Genomic DNA, 19,313 nt, shown 5'->3' with positions numbered 1-19,313 from the left:
GGAAAAACCTTAAGGAGTTGAGAAAATGAGCCATCTGTAAATTTTTGGGCAGAAGGAATAGCAAGTGATGGTATGAGGTTTAAGGAACTACAAGGAAGCAATTGTAGCTGGAGTGAAGTGAGCAAGGGATGTAGTGATAATGATAAGTCTTTGCCAGGTGAAGCAGGGCCTTGTAGGCCATAGGGATAAACAGTTAAAACAGGGAGAACAGACAAAGCAAAAGGGTTAAATCAGGGAGGTTATGCTATTTTGATAACCCCAGATGAACCACAGTATTGGCTTAGTGAAGGTGGAGGTGGAGACAAGTGGTCAGCTTCTGGGGAGCATAAAAGAAGAGCTAACAAGATTTGCCAGTGGATTGAACATGGAATATAAAGACTAGTGTGTAGTTAGAATGTTTCCAAGGTTCTTGGGTATCTCAAAGTATGAAGTTGGCATTAATTGAGATGAGGTAGACTCTGAAACAGTAGGTTTTATGTGGCTTTGGACATGTTAATTTTGAGACATGTTCTATGCAAGCAAAGATTTGGATAGATGGGTTTGGAGTACAGGAAGAGATATGAACTAGAGCTATTCATTTGGTAATTGTTAGCTTAAATTTGATGTTTAAAACATCTCTGGTTGAGATCACCATGAGCTGGTGTGGTGGGAATTTGGAAGTACTGAGTTCAAAGAGAAAAACAGCAAAGGTGTGAGAGGCACTTCTTCATTTCTGCATATTTTAATGTGATCGTTTTCTAACCATGTTTTAGCATACTCTGATTCACTTAGCAATGATATCATGAACATTTTCCCATTTTAGTACATATTCTACAATATCACTTTTTGAAAAACAAATTAGGAGTTACTTTTCCTAACAATGTGTTAATACAATATCATTTTTAGTAGCTGTCTCATGAATATACCATAATACATGCAACCAATCCCCTATTGTCCCACTTTTGAGTTGCTTATAACTTTCCCATATTAAAACATATTCAATGTATATATCTATACATTCATCTTAATCCATGTCTTCATTTCTTTAGGGAGAAACATCTAGAAGTGGAATTGTTGGATCTTTTGTTGAATATTATAAAATTTCTCTTTCCAGAAAAGTTATAACAAAAAGTCATTACAAGAAAATGCTATTTCTTTACACCTTCCCCAAACCAGTTTCTATCAAACTTTGTAATCTTTGACAATCTGATAAATGAAAAAGATTGATGAATAGTTTATTTCATTTTGCTATCTTTTTATGATCAGTAATACAGTTAAGTATTTTGTTTCATGTTTATCAGCTATTTGTAGAAGGTTATTTCTTTTGCTTCTTCACTATGGTTCAGTTGTAGTGTTTGAAGATGACCACAGAACACTTTCTGTCCCTCTTCTCTATCAGTGCAGCCCAGCTTGGGGTTGGCTGTCGTTGGTGTAAATACCAGGATCAGATTCACTGTCTTCACCTCTGTATCACCAACGAATGGGTTGACCTTGGGAAGGCTTCTCCTTGTAAGTTTGCTGCTTATCAGCCCCACTACTTAAATCGTGTGTAAAAGAGTGAGATAAATTCTCTGCTACTGTTCTTCAGAAGTTGAAGAAGACCAGATCTTTGAGTGAGACCTAGCCAAAGATTAGTCAGTTCTTATACTTCTCCTCCCTCTCTTCACCTCACTATTTATGAAATTGTCTGTTTTAATTATCCTGTGGTTAATTGCTGGAATTAACTTCAGAAAAAGTGAATACCATAAATTTTACATGTTGAAGAAACAAACCATATTTGGAGCTTGTCAAATAAATTCAACTATTTTTTTTCCCTAAATATTTCAGGCTTTGGAAAAGTCAAAGTATTTTGTGCTCAGCCTCTCCCCATTCATTTTCTAACCCCTGTGTATTTAAAAAGAAATCGAATCTCCTGGATTCTGATTCCTTTATTCTTAAGTCATTAAATGCAGTTGATCAACACATGCTTGATGTTCAAAAGAATTTGGGGGCTTTCTCCTTTTTATAAAACCAGGAAATCTGTTTTTGTTGTCTGTAAATAAAATGTACCTCAGAGGATAAAATTCAGTCTGAAAGCTAAGAGGATAATCAATTTAGCATTTTCCCTTTTCTGGTTATTATTATTATTTGATTTTCCATTTTTATTTTCAAAAAAGAAAAGTAAAGTTGTATAGAAAACATATTGATTAACTGTATCCCAAATCATAAAGATGAACTCAGAATTAAAAGAATGAATCTTTTGCCTTTTAAAGAGTCATTGGAGGGAACTGAAGTAAAATTATATTGTTAATAGCATTTTCAAGGGCTTGTCCCAAAACACTGGCCGACATTTTCCTTTGGCACATACTGACAATCTTTGAATGATCTAAACGTTGTAACATGTGCCCAGGTAATCATGATGAGCAAGCATGTTATTGCTTTAAGTCATTGGCAAACAGAATATCCACTTATAATCCTTAATATTTTTAATTTTTAAATTTAATTATTACTTCATTACTGCTGTTTTTTAAAATACACTTATACTTGAAAAGGCAATCTTTTAAGGGAGGCATCTTCACTTATTTACCTAAAGGAAAGAAAGAAAAGTCTCAAAAGAAAAAAAAAAAACACAGAAAATAAAAAATGTCATATACCCAGGACATTGTTAAAAAACAAATCCAAGACCGGGTGATGGTGGTCCTTTTGCCACATCCCCTGAACTGAATGCCTTAGGTATCAATTAACTTAGTTTCCTATTTTTATTTTTTACTTTGAAATTTATTTTGTTCAAGTAAGAATACTTAATATGAGATCTACCCTCTTAATTTTTAAGAGTACAGTACAGTGTTTTTAACTATAGGCATAATACTGTACAAGAGTCCTTTAGAATTTATTCATCTTGTACAGTTGAAACTTTCTGCCCATTGACTAGCAATTTTCCTTATCCCCCTCCTCCACAGCCCCTGACAACCACCGTTTTAATATGTAATCATATTTTCTTTATCCACTTATTTGTTGGTGTACATTTAGGACTAAATACTTATACAGACTTTTTTTTCAAAGAAAACATACAAATGGTCAACAGGTATATGAACAGGTGAATGACAGGTATATGATGTTCAATATCACTAGTCATCAGAGAAATGCAAATCAAAACCACAATGAGATATTATCTCATTCCTGCTAGGATGGCCATTGTCAAAAGAACAAAAGACAATACGTATTGTCAAGGATGTGGAGAAATTGTAACTCTTGTGTACTGTTGGTAGGAATGTAAAAGGATGCAGCTCCTATGGAAAATATTATGAAGGTTCCTCCAAAAATAAAAATTGAACTATTATGTGATCCAACAGTGCCACTTCTGGGCATTTATCTGAAAGAACAGAATCAGGATTTAGAAGAAATGTTAACACCCTAAGGTTCATAGCAGCATTATATTTATTTTCTTTCATTAGCAAACAATTCTACTGAAATGGGAGTTTTAAAATAACATTTAAAAATTGGTTTAATTTACTTTGTTTCATGATGGCAGACTAAATTGGTTTAATTTACTTTGTTTCATGATGGCAGACTAAATTCCTTTTCACAATTTGTGGCCTGCCTCTTTAGTGCAAATATTTAGGAAAAAATAGAAAATATTTTTGTTTGTGTTAGTCATTAAATATGTGGCACATGCTCAAGATAATTCTTGGTTTGTCACAAAATAAGAAAAGTCCTGGGAGAAGGGAGATGCAATCTACACAGAGAGGTGCCAAACCAAGAGGAAGCAGAACAAAGATGCTTCATAGCAAAGTTTGTGGGAGCAACAAGGCACAAGGTGCTCCAGGGATGGCGTCGTCCCTGTCCACCCACTGGTAGGAGCAAGGAGAGTAGGACTTTGGATACAGAGAGAAGGCAGTGCTCCTAGTGCCTGGTCATAACCTGGAAGGAGAGGTCCTTCCTTTCCAGAAGACCTACCATAGAGGTACTCTGTGTAGTCCAGTGGCACATCTACCTCCCCTGGAACTCCCATCCCCCTAACACACAGAAAACACAGCTGTACAAGTCTGCAACAACTCCAACCCCTCCTTGTGGACAAGCTGGGCCAGTGGATACAGAAGATAATTTAAAAGAGGCAGGTAATCACAAAACATAGTCCATTTAATCAGTATCCAGAGAGATGTAAAGGATAACATTTTAAGTATAAAACAAGAATAAAACCATTATGAAAAAAATAACTAGAAATCATGGAAATGAAAACTATATGTATTGAAAGTTCTGTAGGTGAACTGCAAGAAATATATGCTCATTGTAGAAAGCTGAGAGATTACTGAAAGTTATTAAAAAACTGAAACTATCAGCCATAAATCTGCCATTCACATATTATTGCTGTTAATGTTCAAGTATATTTCATGCTGGCCATTTTTTTTTCACATTTTCACAAAATTCTTATTCTTCTGAATACACGATTTCTACCTGCTCTTCCCCCCAGAATGGTTTAGGAAAAAGGCCATTTAAAGTGCTACGAGGTACCTTTCCCCCTTAATCAATATGTTTTATCCATTGACTTTTACATACATAAAATTTTGGAAACATTTTATTATAATGCCTTTCTTTAATTATGCATCCAACTACAGAACTTGTGCTTGGCTCTTTAACCATCTGGCAATTCCTTCAATGTCTTCCTTTTCACATTAAGTTTGGTAAAGATGTGGGCACACATATTCCCTTTAAGTGTAGAGTGTTACTTTCACGCTTAATATTTATGACTTTTATAATTATTCTTATAAAAAATCCACTATTACTAGAAACGTTAGCTCTGGGTTAATAATTCTGCATTTTAACGAGCTGTAAGTAATTATACTTGGAAGCCCAAGACTTCTTTGCAAAAATTATAAATCGAGGTTCTACTTTTTATAACTATGTAATTTTAATTTCATGTTGAAAAGCAATAGAAGTTTGCACATTATAGTCCAACTGTAATTTTAGAGAGAAGAATAAGTAACAGACTAGGCAATTTTAATTCAGGTCACTTCTACACAAGGTTAGTCAAAATAAACTGAGAAAAACATTCTTCAGAAGCTAGAGAATTAAGCTATTATGCACCTTGAAAAAAATAGCATTCAAATAGGAAGACCTGTGAAACAAGTTGTTTTTCTGCTTTATGAAAATGGTTTTGTCAAAGCCAAATCTCAGTAATGTCAAATGGAAAATAAATATTTCAGTTGCTAGCTTTTCTCTAACCAGGCAAAGTAGCCACATTGTCACTACTTGAACCACAGGAATTTTAAGAACTAAAGCAGATACTTTCTGCCACATTTCCCACATTACACTAAATTCCTGCTGCCCTTTGAGATCCCTTATGGCAGGTATCTCTACCTCATCCCTCCAAAACCCCACAATAGTTTCCTGAACTTCAAGTTTTAATACCAGGTAGTTTATAGGTATGCAAAATTATAATCATGATCCCAGACAAATTTAATTTCTCAACATGGCCTATTTGAGGGCATAGTTTCCCTTCCCTATGTGTTGAAGCCCCTGGCCTTGGAATGAGGGATATGCTGAAATGAGGGAGTCTTGGGACAACTCAGTACATCTGGAGGGTTCTGCACCATGGTGTTGTCTCCTTCTATTACATATGAGATTATAAACATTGAGGCAGAAACTCTGGTTTAGTGATCTTCCATCTCCCTCTTAGCTCTTATCACAATGACTTGTTCATAATATAGTGAATAAGTGCAAGCTTGTGAATGCACATTTCATGGGTTAGACTTATGCCGCTAAAACCTGATTGTGTGACCTTAAGTACGTTTTTTAACTTCTCCAAACTTCAGTTTTCATCTCTGTAAAATAGGGATAATAATAGTACCTTCCCCATTTAGTTATAATTAGATAAGTAATATAATCCGTGTAGTGTTTACAAGAGTGGCTCTAAGTGTTCAATAGAAAGTTATTAAGTAACAATAGTATTGCCTCTGTTTAGAAATTCTTGTTGGTGCATTGACAAATTTATCTTTCTTCAGAGGGTTTATGTATTTTAAGGTTGAATGTGCATCAGAAATAACCAGTAGTTATCTTTTGGCTAGATACTAGTGTTGGCATGCTTTCTGTATATAAATATGGGAATGACTAGTTGTCACATAAGAAATATTTGGGGGAGTCCATTTTTTAAAAATATGTTTTCATTGATTTCAAAGAGAGGAAGGGAGAGGGAGAGAGAGATAGAAACATCATTGATGAGAGAATTATTGATCAACTGCCTCCTGCACACCCCCTACTGAAGATCCAGCTGGCAACCTGGGCATGTGCCCTGACAGGGAATCTAACTATGACCTCCTGGTTCATAGGTCGATGTTCAACCACTGAGTCATGCTGGCCGGGAAGGGAGTCCATTTTTAACCAGCCAGACAACTAATAGCATTCTTACTAATTCCTACAATGCAGGGTTAGATGAAGATACATTTCATAGTAAACAGACTTTGTGTTTCCTGTATGAAGCAGCTTAACTCTCTGGTTTGCCAAATAAACATCACTTTTTTGAGGTCAAATTTGAAGAGACAAACATATTTTGTTATTCTCTACTGAAAACATATGCTTCATTTCCTTGAGCAGTCTCACTATCATTTCACAGATTATAAGTAAACTCTTTTTGGAGAGTTATATATATATAATTTTTATTATGTAAAAATTTTATGCCCAACTGGCATGGCTCAGTGGTTGAGCATTGACCTATGAACCAGAAGGTCATGGTTCGATTCCTGGTCAGGGCACATGCCCGGGTTGCGGGCTTGATCCCAGTGGCGGGGGGCAGCGGGGCGGGGGGGGGGGGGGAGTGCAGGAGGCAACTGATCAATGGTTCTCTCATCCTCTCTCTCTCTCTCTCTCCCTCTCTCTTTCTCCCTCCCTCCCTCTCCCTTCCTCTCAGAAATGAATAAAAATATATTTTAAAAAATAAAAATAAATAAATTTGCGATATCTAACACTTTTTGGAGAGTTTTTGTTGGGAGAAGGGATTTATTTCACAGAGAAATTAAGTAGAGCAAAAAATTCTACTTCAGCAGTTCTGGATTTATAAATTGACCTTTTGATTAAAATTAACCTCTTTTTCCTAGGTGTTATATTTATGAGACCTTCAGCAAGATGACTGTAGCTTTGTGGCTCCTTAAACTCTAAAAAAATAAACAAAAGAAAAAAATTAATTTAAAAATTTCAATGTATCCTCTAATCTTTCTGATGAGTTTGCAGTATGAATCAGACTGGATATGCCTGTCACACATACATTTGTGATGGTAACCTCTTGAGCTAACACTCTTAAGAAGAATATATTTTTTTAAGCCTTACTAATGCAGGGCCTCCTATTTCTAATTGTTCATATGTTAATGAAGTCTATTTAAAAATAACTATTCTCAGAGGATGCAAGGAAAATCACAAAGATGAAGGTTTATGTAAATGTTAATTAGGTATATGAAAAAAACAACAACACACGTCAGCATTTTATAAAGGGAAATGTACTTAAGGAACAAATACACAATTTCTTAAAAGCTTACTCATGTTGACCACTAAGCAATGTCAAGGGAAAGTCAAAACTTAAACCACTAGAAAGTTGGGTCTGTGCCAGTAGAAAATTGGTGCAGTCCAAAGTGACAAGCAAGCAGCTCAGAGCAAAATGTGTGCTTCAAGTGCAATTCCACCACAATAAAAATAATAAGTACTTGTTTTTATTAGAATGTAACCTGAATTTATCTAGACCTCTCTAGCCTGTGGATATAAATGAGGTCACCTTATTAGTTACTATTCAGATTACTCTGGCTCATTGCCCCCACCTGTATAATTGAGTTCTCTGGAAAGTCTTTCTCAGTTATTTGAGTCCCTCGATGTGCTCACCTCCAAGCTTGCACTTGTTGTATCCTGCATCCCACTGCTCATCTGCTAGGGATGATGCTTTAAGAACCATAGTGTCTTTTTTTAAATATATTTTATTGATTTTTCAGAGAGGGATAGAGAGTTAGAAACATCCATGAGAAAGAAACATTGATCAGCTGCCTCCTGCACACCTCCTATTGGGGATGTGCCTGCAACCAAGGTACATGCCCTTGACCGGAATTGAACCTGGGACCTTTCAGTCCGCAGGCCGACGCTCTATCCACAGAGCCAAACCGGTTACGTGAACCATAGTGTCTTTTGCTGTTTGTCTATTACTCTCCTCCTGAGAAATGTGGGAGCCTTCACTGTTCTATCAGGCTTAATCATCAAGGCAGAGAGCCAGCACTGTGCCAAAAGTCCTTGCTACTCAGTGACAAAGTGTAGGGAGAATTATGGCATTTTGCCAAACTGTATCATTCTCTATAAGTGGGGGTTCACAGTGGCCTTGCTATGGCACATCTCTTCCATGGGACTTTATTGCTCTATATGGCATGCAGATAGGAATCTGATGAGACCAGGGCCAGGCCAGAATGCAAACACAAAATAATAGATTTTTTCAAAGATCATTGGCTTCTTCTAAATCGAGTTTTCTTATGCACATTGGTCCTCATATGCATTGAACAAATCCACTATATCATTTTGTGTAGCCATCATCATAACATAACATACTGAACACTTATGGAGTGTCAGGGACTGCTGTATACTTCACTTAGTTCTTACGACCCCATGAGAGGATAAATTATTGTTACAACCATCTTTTCAGATGAGCACACTGAGGCTTAGAAAATTTAAGTACCGTACCAGAGTCATAAGACTTGTAAGTTGTAGAACTGCATTTTAGGGATATATGAATTTTAAATTTGACTCAACATGGGGAGTCAAATAGTAGCTATTCTTATTATTCCTTTTATTTTATGTACCAGGTGCTTTATAGATGTTATCTTACTTAATCATCATGAAATCACCAAGAGATATTAATATTATGGCATTGTAGAGATAAAGAAACAGGGTAACATAGAATAAGTAATTTTCTCAACATACCCTAGCTAGGAAATGGGAGAACCATAATTTAAATGTATGTATATCCGATTTTAAAGATCTTTGTTATGTATGAGGTCCTCACAGAAATTACTTTTGCTGTCTTTACATATGCTTGGGGACTAGGTTTTAATTTCTTCAAATTTTTGAACTTCTGAATTTAACTCTTAATACAATAATTAACTGCTGGTTTCTTTAACAAATTATTCAAGTGTTCCAAACTTCAGTTTCTTCATTTGTGAAATGGGGATGATAATAAAACCTACTTCATAGAGCTGTTGTGAGGATCCAGTGAGATAATTCTTGTAGAGATCACAGGTCCTGGTACATAGAAAGTGCTCAGGCTGTCTTAGCTGTAGTCAGTATTTTTATTAATTCTCACTGAAGGATATTTTTCCTATCGATTTTTTTAAGAGAGTGAAAGGGAGGGAAGAGAAGGGGAGAGAGAGGAGAGAGAGAGAGAGAGAGAGAGAGAGAGAGAGAGAGAGAGACAAAGATGTGAGAGAGGCACATGTACTGGTTGCCTTTCATAGGAGCTCCTACTGGGAGTGAGGAGTGAACCCAAAACCAAGGTTTGTGCCCTTGATGGGGAATCAAACCAGAGACCCTCATTCTGTGGGCTGATGCTCTATCCACTGAGTCAAACAGGGCAAGCAGCTATAATCAGTATCAACAAAATTAGATTCTAAGTAGACTGGCACAAAAGCAGTCACATTCTAAATATCATTTAGGAAAATCAAAGCTATCTTGTACATCTTTAAAGAAATTTCAGATCTTTAATACCAAACAAATAGTTGCCTTTAAGGTTAGCTTCCATACAAGGAAAGCAACATTATGCAGCTGAAGAAAGGGAATTCTCTTCACAAGATACGATTGGGAAGTAGGTCTGTGACCCTACCTCCAGCAGGGAGGCTGCTCAAATAATGATTCTAAATGGATTTTGATCCTTGTGGATGAGGAGGTCATAAGCTGAGAGGAAGACTTTGTAGCTAAATTTTTTGCTAAATGAGGAGAGGCAAGATATCTCCTGTGAACTCAGAATGGGAAATTCAGCAACTCTAGATGTTTTGATATCTGAGTAGCTTAGAGAAATACTTTACATCACTACGAAAACCAACTAGACATGTATATAAAAAAAAAAAAGGTAAAATTTCTCTTTTCCCTTTCCCTTTTCAACATCTTTAATCATCTATGTAAATAAGACTGGAAGAAACTTTAGTGTTCATGAATATATAAACACTAGTGGCCCAGTGCACAAAATTTGTGCACATTAAAAGGGAATTAATTAGAGGAAATATTTTAATATTGCTATTTGCCCTTTTTTTTTAATATAAGTGTTAGAGATGAAAGAAAAGTAGTAAAATATATGAAAATCTCCCTCCTGTCAGAATCTGGGGCACACTGAGGGACCTAGAGTCAAGTCCCTGCCCACTACCCACTCACACTTCAAAAACACAGGAGACCCAGACCCAGCCGGCCCTACCCCTGTCAAGCCCTTCTGGGTGGGGGGCACAGCCTCAGGTCCCCTGGCCTGGTGCCGGGGTGGGGGGCATGGTCTCAGGTCCCCCGTCAAGCCCCACCAGGTGGGGGCCATGGCCTGAGGTCCCCCATCAAGCCCCGCTGGGCAGGGGGTGTGGCCTGGGGTCTCCTGGCCTGGCACTGGGGCAGGGAGCGTGGCCTGAGTTCCCCCATTAAGCCCTGTGGGGCGAGGGGCGTGGCCTGAGGCCCCTTGCCCCCGCCAGGCGCCATGCAGCCTCAGGTCCCTGTTGTTAGGTTGTGACATTATGGTGTCCTGGCTAATTTGCATATTCCTCTATTAGATAGATAGGAGGAGAAGATTCTACAATAGAAGAGTGTGTATAATTATGTAGTTACCAGTAAGTGTGAAAAAAATCTGTGGCTAAAATATTATAATAAAGTACAATCTAAAAAATCTTGAAAAGGCAATATTCTTTCTTTTTCTTATTTTCTTTCTATCTTTTTACCTCCCACATTATATTTCCCCTATAAGCTGACTTCACACAAGCTATTTAACTTTGTCTCCAATATATGCCATACAAAATTTTGCCTCTCTTATCTGGCTCTCATCCACTTCCCACTTAATTCTATTTCCTTTTCATAGGATGTGATGCTGATTCTTCCCACCAGTTAACCAATACAAAGACCACCAATTTTTCAAATCCCAGCTCAATTCTTATTGCTTTAAGAAACTTGTTTTGATTATTTTAAGTATTGTGGTAAACAGGAAAAATGTAGACTGTGATGTGAAACTTGTCTTGGTTTAAATCCTGGCTTTCTTATTTACCAACTAACCTCACTTAACTGTTCTCAGTCCCAGTTTCCTCATCTTTGGAATAATAATGCTTCATAGAATTTTGTTCTTATTAAACATAATAATAGTAACTATTTTTTATTGAAGATTTCTTATTGTTCTAATTTCTCATTTCACCTTCAGTTATAACTATATAGTTTAGATCTAGTTTTTCGATTCTGATCATGATGAACTAATATGTGCTACCCTCCAAAGATTATAAAACTAGAAAAACCATATGAATCAAATGTTTCCAGTATTTGGACAGCATATAATACAGTACTGTAATCACTGACAGAAGGGATACATGTGGAGCTAAGACCGTATTAATCAGGTCTTTTTTCATGGGGCACTGTCAAAATTATAGTCCCAGGTTGCTGAGGCCAAGAGAGAAGAGTAGTATTCTAAGATGTAGAAAAAAGAGACCATGGTTTGAAGCTGCTGAGGCTGTGGAAATTTGAGGAGCAAGGTAGTGAAAAAAGGGATCATGCCAGAGAAAAAACTCTAGATATCAGCACTGGGGTTTTCTTGAGTCTTTGGCTGATGACTGTGTACATATAAGGCATGATTTTATGATGTCTGGCAGAGAATGGCTACTGGGACTTGTGACTGGACAATATTTCACTCTGTAGGGAGATCTTAGAATACAACTGGTCAGATTAAAACTTGGGAATTCACCTGAAACTGCAGAAAGGCCTTGCTTTATGAATAGTAAGGACTACTCCAGAGCCAACCTAATAAAAAATAAATATGTCTCAACAGACTCAACATAATCCACATGTAATTTAATTGGCTGGCAATACAAAACTTATAACTAAAGAAGACAATAAAAATCTAGAATCTCAACAAAATTGCTAGATATGTGCAGAAACAGGAAAATGTGACCAATAACCAGGAGAAAAGCCATCAATAGAAGTAGATGTAGAGATATGACAGATTTTGGCATTAGCTGTCAAAGATTTGAATACCATTTTAAATTTGATAATTAAAAAAAATCAAGTTAGATATAAGTGAATAGATGAGGCAACCAGGCAAAGAAATGGAAGTCATAAAAAAAGAACCAAATGAGAATTTTAGAATAGAAACATGCAAAATATGAAAGAATAATAATTGAATGGGCTTAATACTACAAAAAAAATCAATGAACTTGATGTGTAAAGGAACTTATCTAAAATGAAGCAAAGAGAGAATAAAGGACTAAACATTAATAAATAGGTCCTCAGTGGTCCATGAGATAATATCAAATGATCTGAACCTATATCTAATTAGAGTTATAGAAAAAGAAGAAACAGATTTTGGAGCAAAAAACATTTGAACAGATAATGGCAAACATCTATCAAATTTGATTAAAACATTAATTCCAAGATCTGGGAAGCTCAAAGAAATTGAAGGAGGATTAACACAAAAAAAACTACACCTAGGCAATTCATAGTCAAATTGATAAAACACTAAACATAAAAAGAAAATCTTAGTATACAGAGAAAAAAACAAGATTACCTTCTATCAATCAAAAGTAAAAATGAATATGGGTTTCTCCTAAAAGATGAAGTAAGCAGAAGACAATGGGGTAACCTCTCTAACATGCTAAAAGGGAAGAACTGCATCAATCTAGAATTCTATGTGCGATAAGATTATCTAGAATAGGCAAATCTAATATAGAGTGATGGAAATCAGAACAGTGGTTGCCTCTGGAGAGTGTGAGGGTAGGGATTGATTGGGGTGGGGCAGGAGTGATGGAAGGATTTCTAACTTTTTAGGGATGTGACATTTCCATAGATGTATGCATTTTTCAGATTCATAAAACTGTGCAAGCTGCATAAGTTGTATCTCAGTAAAGTCCACTTTTAAATTTAAATAGCTATCACACAGTATTTTAGTATGCTTTAAAATAAATATTGCTAAAATAAATATTGCTTTGCTTTTAAATACATACATTTACAAAGTACATCGGTCAGCACCTACATGTTTTGCAGAAATTCCAGGCACATATAAACTGTGTGTCTATGTTTTAACAAAGTGAGGTTCATAGTATTGTAGCTGCAAAATGCATAATTATTGATTAATAAGGAATTTAAAAAAATAACCTTACTCTATTTTATGTCATGTAGAATTTTATTAGATATGTGGGTTAGTAAGAGAGAAGGTGTTGAGGTAGCAATTTTAAACAAGTTAACAATTAAGGCCTTTATAAATTTATTAGGTGGCAAGCATAATATTTTTGGAATAGAACATGTCTTACTCATGTTGAGATCTTTCTATGTCTAATATTGCTGGAACATATTAGAGGCTTAGATTATAGCTAGCTATTATGGCAAACTCTGATTAGCAAGACCAAATATTATGTTTTATTTTTGCAAACTTCCTTTTATGTGTCCCAAAGTTACGTCTTAAGTTATATAAATTGACCCTCAAAAAGCAGACCCAGGTTTGAAGCAGGGAAATTTAAATTGCACATCATTAAGAAACACTGTCTTATAATTTGGCTTCTTAACTCAAGGAGTGTGATTTAGCTTATTCTATTTCTTAGAATTCTTGAAGGAGTTAGGACCTGTTTCCATGAAATGGGCCTGAACTTTTCCCCAGTCTTAGGATTAAGTATAGTATGTGAAAGAAAGAAGGAAGAGACTTAATGCACTGATACATGTTGAGTATGAAAATGTTATTTCCAGTTCTCTCACCCCTTATTCAATACATGTTTACTAGAAAATGAGCTATAAATAAGACAATGTAGTCACTGCTAGGGTCATAAAAATGAACAAAGGAAGGTTCTGTCCTCTAAGAGATCATGCATCAGTGGAAAAAAAACAACAGATATGAATAACTGAATAGATGATTCATCACTGTCAATTCTATGATTTGTATAAATTAATTTCTATATTAATAATTATTACCATGTGTAGGTGGTCTATCTGGCACTTCACAGATATGACACCATTTATACCCTCAAAGTCAGTATTCTCATTTCAGAGCAGTGGAAACCCACATACAATAATGCAATGGATGTGTATTTCATATATATATATGGTTTAAAAACAACACATGCATAGCTAAAAGTTAAAATCATGTTAGAATATATACATCTTACCTCATATTCTCAGTTCCCACCTTAAGAGCAATGTAAGTGCACTTTTCTGTGAATGCATTCTTTATTTTTATATAAATTAAAGCAGACCTAACCATTTTCATCTACCAACATACCCAAGGTAATTTCCATGACAGTAGGTACATATGCTTTTGCCTCTTTCTTTTTAATGACTACACAGTTTTCAATATATATGTTGGAGTTTTGAAAGGAATCAATAAATAATACTTCCCTTCCCTTGCCCCCTGCCTCAGGTTCTGAACAATTTGAGAATGAAACAAATAATGGCATATGGAGGCCACAAATTATATTATTGCAGATAGAGGCCAGATCAGAGGCTGGGGTTTTATATAACTAGTCAGGCAGGCTTGTTAATCCTGAACCTGCATGTGTAGAACCCATCTGTGCAGCATAACAGCTCACAAAATGAAAAGGGTGAAGCTGAGCCAAGACCTACACTTAGAAATGTTGTTCTGCCTTTTCAGGGGTGGAGTGACTTAAGGCAGAAGGGAAGCTATTTGGATGCTAAAATATCCATTTCCATGGAAGCCTGGAGTGGGGAGAAGACACCTCTCTCTGACAGCATGGATGGAGCACCCCTAATTTAGCTGCTCCCCTACTGATGGATGTTTAGGTTACTTCCATTCCTGCTATTGATCATAAGGCTTATGATTCTCCTTTTATACAAAAGAAAACAGGTTCCAGGAGGTTATGTGTTTAAGGTGAGGGCTAGTGAGCGGCAGAGCCAGACTCTGAGTCATGTCTGACTTCAAGTCCAGGTTTTTCCATTTCCGCAGCCCCTACTCCTCCCCCAATTACTAATGTCTATATGAAAAGTCAGTAGCATTCTACGAGTCAATTTTTAATTAAATCCTCTTATTGGTTCCTTACAATCCCAATGTAAGGTGGTTGAGGCAGGACTTATTTTCTCCATTTCATAGAAAAGTAAACTGTTTCAGAGAGGTTGTTCCTTCCGTACCTAGCATCATTAGCTAATGGAGAGGCTTAATACTCAACTTCTGTTTTTCTCACTTCAGATCCTTCTCTTCCATCTTTGAGGGCCTGGAACCAGGCAGTGAAGGATGGAGCACAGACCAAGAGGAGGGAGCAGTGTGGTCAAAGGCATGCTGGTGGGAAAAGGCAGTATTTGCTACAGGGGTGACAAAGGGTCTCTCTTCAATGTGTAGGTTGTGTACCTCCAAGGCTCACCGTGCATCAGAACTGCCTGGGAAATGTGAAAATACAAATTCCTGTGCCCCACTCAAACTTACTGACCGTAAGGGAGCAAAATCAGGAATCTGCACTTGAGCAAGATACCTAGTTCACTTAAAATTCATTAGCTGCGTCAACTGGGGGTGAGTTATGACCCCACTGACTCTCAGCCAGCTCACATGCAGCACTATCTGATTATAAGGATTAAATGAGATGATGTATGAAAAAGCCTGCCCTTTAGATTCTTCATTAAATATTACTTCTTTTCCACTTACAGTATTTTTTTTCAAATTTTTTTTTCAATAATCTTCCCCGTCTCCACCTGTGACTTCTCTGAAAAGCAGTCTCTTGGTCTCCTTTGTCTTCCCATGGCTGTGGCTTGAAGTCCCTGCTGCAGGAAAGAGCACAAATGTCCAACAGGACAGGGCTTCCCTTAATCAGGCTGCTACAGGGACAGGTCCTGTTGCTCTGCTAGTTCTGTAAGATCCATGGAAAGGGGTGAGCAAAGCACAATTACCATGTCCCTTCTCAGAGGACTTGTGCGTGATTCATTAACAAAATGTTACATTAAAAAAGGTTTGCATCGAAATGAAATGGATTTTGCTTGTATTCCCTTGATGTCTGGGAATGAACCAGAACTGCAGTAGAAGAGCTTTACAGGTAGGCCCTTCTTATTTCCCCGGGTATCTTCACTCTTTCTGTCTTCTGTCTACTCTGTGGCTACCAGGGCCCACCTGGGCAGCTCTCCAGGTAGGGGTCTTGCTCCCCGCTGCCTTGGCTCCAAACCTGGCACCACCTATGTTCCCTAGCCTCAGTGTCCTCCTTTAAAAAGAGAATTGGATTAAGAATAGCTCCCAAAGGGGGTTCATACTAGTAAACAGCTGGGTATGCTAATGACATTTGTCTTTTGAAAGGAGGCTTTTCAAGTCCTAAAACAAAATTAAAAAGAAAAGTAGAAATTTTGTATACGTATATTAGAAGTTTTAGGATGGCATCAGGGGAGAGGGTGAGATTCAAAGGAAACCGAAGACTATTTAAGAGATTACATAACCTATTGATGGATGAGATGCTCTATAATATAGTCATATCTTTAACAGGCAGAAAAGCGAGGTATATATGAATAACAAGAGACAAATATTCTTATGGAATCAATGTGAAGAAAATTTTTAAAATCACAATTGTACTAAATATATGGTCCTAGAACTTATTGATGTGAAATTAAACTTCCAATTTTACAAACCTCAATGTACAATGGACCTGAATTTTTATCTTATACAAAATAATTCACTCACCATGAACAATAATTTTAAAGGAAAATAATAATTACTGTTTTATTATAACAAGGACAATACACATTTGTACTTGAATATTTAGAAAATATGAGCAAAAGGGGGAAATGAAAAGCACAGTCCCCAGAGACAATCACTGTGTACACTTCGATGTTTATCTATCCACTCTTTTCTCTATTCATTGAGTCAAAGTTTTGTAGTCAAAAATAGAATCATAATGTACATATTTTTCTTTTGCTAAAAACATGGCATACACTAGTGCTTCTCAAACTTTAATGTGCATAGAAATCACTCGGGGAGTTCGTTGAAATGCAGATTCTGGCCCTAGCTGGTTTTGCTCAGTCGTTGGATTCCGGTCAAGGGCACATACCTTGGTTGCAGGCTCGATCCTGGTAGGGATACATGCTGGAGGCAACCGATTAATGTGTCTCTCTTACATTGATGTTTTTCTCTCTCTGTCTCTCCCCCTACCTTCCACTCTCTCTAAAAGTCAATGGGAAAAAATATCCTCTGTTGAGAATTAACAAAAAAAAAAAAAAAGGAAATGCAGATTCTTTGTAGGTCTGGGATGGAGCCTGAGAATCTGCATGTCTAAGAACTTCCCAGAGAATAAACATGTCCAGGAAAACGTACCAGGTATGTACACCATTCTTTGTCATTACTGATTCCTTATCAACATCTTATTAATCACTGCAAGAATTCCATTATACCATGTATATAATTTAACACCATGATATTAGCTAGTTAGGTTTATTCCTTTATTTTTATTGTATTATAGATGATACTATGATGAACTTTCATGGAGAGAAATCTTAACAAACATCCATGAAAATTCCTTTGAGGTAATTTCTTTGAAATGGAAGTGCTTCATCAAAATTATTCCACATTTCAAGGCATTTCATACATATTGCCAACTGGCTGTTAGGGGGGAAATGCAGTTTTGAAAAGTCCTGACCTTAAATTTTTTTCAGCTTGTCACCTTTTTCTTTCCCTAGGGAGAAATCGTTCCGGTCTCCATGGTAACCCCACTGCTTTCTCTTGTATCTTTCTCAGTTTTCTATTACTGGTGTTTGCTGACAAGGGTGTCTGCCTGTAGCTGGCCATGTATTAGCCTCAGTGCTGAGCACAGTGCCAGACACTCAAGAAATGCTAGAACAGTGAAGAGTGAAATGAAAGCATATGTCTTTCGATATGTAAATACTTGGGAAGGCATCATAGTGGGGCAGTATCAATTTCTTTTCTAATACATTAGATACTTTGACCTCTAATTCAAACACACACACACACACACACACACACACACACACACAATTATTTGTTGCTTCACATGGAAAATCACCCACAACAGCTTTTGTTATTAGGCTATTTTCTTTTATAAAGCAGCCACGTCTGTGCATAGCTTTTTACAGTTTCAGAGTTATGTACAAGAAAACCTGTGGGCTCTTATTATCCTGCTCAGGGCTTTATTTAATAACATCACATAACAATGCTCATATAATATTGCCCATCCTAATATATAAAAAGCGAGGGGCTGTCACGACCGAAACAACTGGATGGATGACTGAACACAGGCTGCGTGGGACGACAAGGCCAGCAGGGGGGTTAGTGAGGGACAACCAAATGACTGAACAGCAGGCTGCGTAGGGTGACCAGGCCGGCAGGGGGAGGGGCAGTTGGGGGTGACCAGGCCGGCAGAGGGGGGCAGTTGGGGGCAACCAGGCCAGCAGGGGGTGCAGTCAGGGATGATCAGGCCAGCAGGCAGAGGCAGTTAGGGGCAATCAGGCAGGCAGGCAGGTGAGCAGTTAGGAGCCAGCGGTCCCGGATTGTGAGAGGGATGTCCCACGAGGGGTCCTGGATTGGAGAAGATGCAAGCTGGGCTGTGGGTACCCCCCCATGCATGAATTTTGTGTACACCGGGCCTCTAGTAATATAATAAGACTCATATAATATTTTGAAAATCTATCCCAGGTGGATTGTGTACTTATAGTTGTTTATTGTGGAATTTTTTGCATTGTTATTGAGTTTTTAAAATATTGCACTAAACATTAATTATTTTGATTATCTAATTTTTTGCACCTTCTTGAACTTTGCACTCAAAGTGGGTTTCTCATTTGCCTCACCTTAGTTCTGGCCCTGGAGGTTAAGTGTAATAAGGTTTTTGAGCAGGGAAGTGAAATTTAAAACAAACTTTGCATATTTTAATTAATATGGCTTAATCAAAAAATATTTGATTGATTTATTACTTGTGTATTTAATTATTTTCTTCTAGTTGTTCATATCTAATCAGGCATCTGTTCAAATCACTGTACCTGTGGGTGTGGCAGGAATTGGTGCTTGCTTTCTGCAGGCAACAAAAGGAAACGTTTTTGAGACAGAGCCATTCATACCAAAATACTTACCTTTATTAATTCACGGTTCTTCCTTTTGTTCAGTACTTACTCAAGAAATATTTTTTGACTCTGTTGTCTGGTAGCTAAGTGCTGTGATAGTAAGTGTTATGTATGAAAAACAATGACTAAAA

Source organism: Plecotus auritus (genome assembly GCF_963455305.1).
Source record: "Plecotus auritus genome assembly, chromosome: 2".
NCBI lineage: Eukaryota > Metazoa > Chordata > Mammalia > Chiroptera > Vespertilionidae > Plecotus > Plecotus auritus.
Note: the sequence above shows the minus strand (reverse complement) of the source record.